Below are 2,252 nucleotides of genomic sequence, written 5' to 3'. Positions count from 1 at the left end.
ATTTGTTGAAGGATGTGATTCCTGTCTCACTCCCCTCCTCTCTCCCTCTTCTGGAGTGGTGTTATCAATACTGACATTCTGACACTCAGCCCTGAAATATAGGCCAATGACTGCATCATAGCTGGGTGATGTGACCCTTTCTTCCCTCCTTGGTGACAATGGGAATCATGCCATTTTCACCAGAGCCTGTAGAGACAGTTGACTTTATGCTATAGACAAAAGTCATGTGTTCAGGCCCTAACCTCCAATGTCACTATATTTGGAGATAGGGACTTTAGGAAGTAATCAAGTTCAAATGATCTGCTGGGTTTGTGATTTTTTTTTTTTTAAAAAGGAGGGGGGAGATCTCTCTTCCTCTTTATCTCCTTCTTCCCCTTTCACCCTCTCTCTTCCCATTCTCTCCTCCTCCTCCCAGAACATGCACAAAGGAAAGATTACATGAGAACACAGAAAATGGCCATCTGTGGTCCAAGGAGAGAGTCCTCACCAGACACTAACTCAACTGGCACCCCCATCTTGGACTTCTAGCTTCCAGAACTGTAGGATAATAATTTCTGATGTTTAAATCACCTGACATGTGAATTTTGTTACGGCAGCCTTTGCAGACTCATACACTATACCTACAACCACAGTGCATTGAACAGTCTGTTAATGAACACACGTAGCTTCTGAGCTTAGGAGCCAATTGAAGACCACTTCATACAGCAAATTGCACTCCTCTATTGATAACTTAGCAATAACCTCCTAATCTTCCAGCCCATTGATAAAAGATGCATTGGATTCCCTTGTACACATTCCAAGCTGCCGAGCTCTAAGTCAAAGTGATATTCCGCCTGTGACCATTTAGCAGCTATAAAGAGTTGTTTCAGCCCCTCCCATGCACACATACTTCTTCCTAACTTACGTCTTATTGATGTTTTAAGCATCTCCCACATAAGGTGTTGTGCGCGGACACCCAGAGAGACACAAATCACAGTTGCAAAAAATATTGGAATGCAGACATTCTCAAACCAGGGCCTGTCTTGTGTGGGTAAAAATAGAAGCAGAGCAGGGGAAAAACACACACGGGCAAAGCCACACTGTGTGCACACTCTGCTTCCCTCAGTTTTACTCCTTAGGAAGATAACATGAGAATGAATATTCATGTTGAATAACACAAGGCTTCGGCCATGGAAACATAATTATTGTTGTTATTTTGAATTTCATTAGTGTGTCCTAATTGTAAAGCCCATTTTGGTGAGTAATTTTGTTCCTTTCCTCCCTTGCCTTTCTCCTCCATATTTCCACCCCTGCCCAACCTCCCTATCCTTTTCTGAGAGCTAAATCAGACACTGTCATTTTTACGGAAATGAAAAATCTGTAGCAAAGAGAGGAAGTGACTTTGACATAGAAATAACCAATTGTGGCAATGAAAATAATCGCTGGGAAAACTTGCTCGAGGCTGCCGGCCACCCGTGCATCGAGGAGTAGGGAGCTGCTTGATCCTGGTGCAGGAGGAACATATTCTGGCTCTGACTTCCCTATCCTCAGCAAGGAGCCAAAGTGGGCTTGATAAATGGCAGTGACAATCGGTATCCTTGAGCTTACTTCCTCCACCTTTGAATGGGTGCTCATCATATAGGTTTGTGACTTTTTACTGGGCTGAACTGGGCCTTTTCTGACTGATTAGAGAGATGTGAAGAAGAACAGCTGCAATATACCCCTCCCTGGGCATGTGCATGATAATGTTCTGCAGCAGTTCTGTGTTACTCTGTGAAAAATTACCCTAAAATGAAGTGTCTTGTGTATGGGGATGTGGTGCTGGGGATTGAACCCAGGGCCTTGTGCATACAAAGCAAACACTCTTCCAACTGAGCCATATCCCCAGCCCCTATGAAGTGCCTTTTAAAATACTAATTATCAATAATGAGAGCTCAGGTGTCAGAGACTTGGTTGGAGTTCTACTGATCTGGGCTGGGCTTATCCATGGTTCTGTCAGTCAGCTGGGATTCGGCTCTAGGATGGGCTAGGCTCTTAGAGGGACATGTGAACTGGGAAATATTTGCTCCACATGTCCTCATTGTCCTGGGACTAATAATCTGGTCCAGGCATGTGCTTATCTTTATGACAATAGAAGCACAAGCAGTAAGTAGAAATACACAGGACTCAAAACTGGCCTATCACCACTTTACCTTATTCTGTTGATTAAAATAAGTCACATGAACAAGCCTTGACTGAAGGCATGGGAAATAGACTCCACCTTCTCAGTGAGA

General features: G+C 43.8%; 1 non-coding gene across 1 annotated transcript; it reads right to left on the bottom strand.

Moving 5' to 3' along the window:
* Positions 1–1,787: 1,787 nt before the first annotated feature.
* On the bottom strand, positions 1,788–1,865 carry Trnat-ugu (transfer RNA threonine (anticodon UGU)). Its single transcript has one exon. It is a non-coding gene; the product is annotated as a tRNA-Thr (tRNA).
* Between the last annotated feature and the right edge of the window lie 387 nt (positions 1,866–2,252).

Source organism: Marmota monax, unplaced genomic scaffold (genome assembly GCF_021218885.2).
Source record: "Marmota monax isolate L192 unplaced genomic scaffold, Marmota_monax_Labrador192_F-V1.1 WCK01_AAM20220418_F8-fsc00020, whole genome shotgun sequence".
NCBI classification, from domain to species: domain Eukaryota; kingdom Metazoa; phylum Chordata; class Mammalia; order Rodentia; family Sciuridae; genus Marmota; species Marmota monax.
This window is presented reverse-complemented; position numbering and strand designations above follow the sequence as displayed.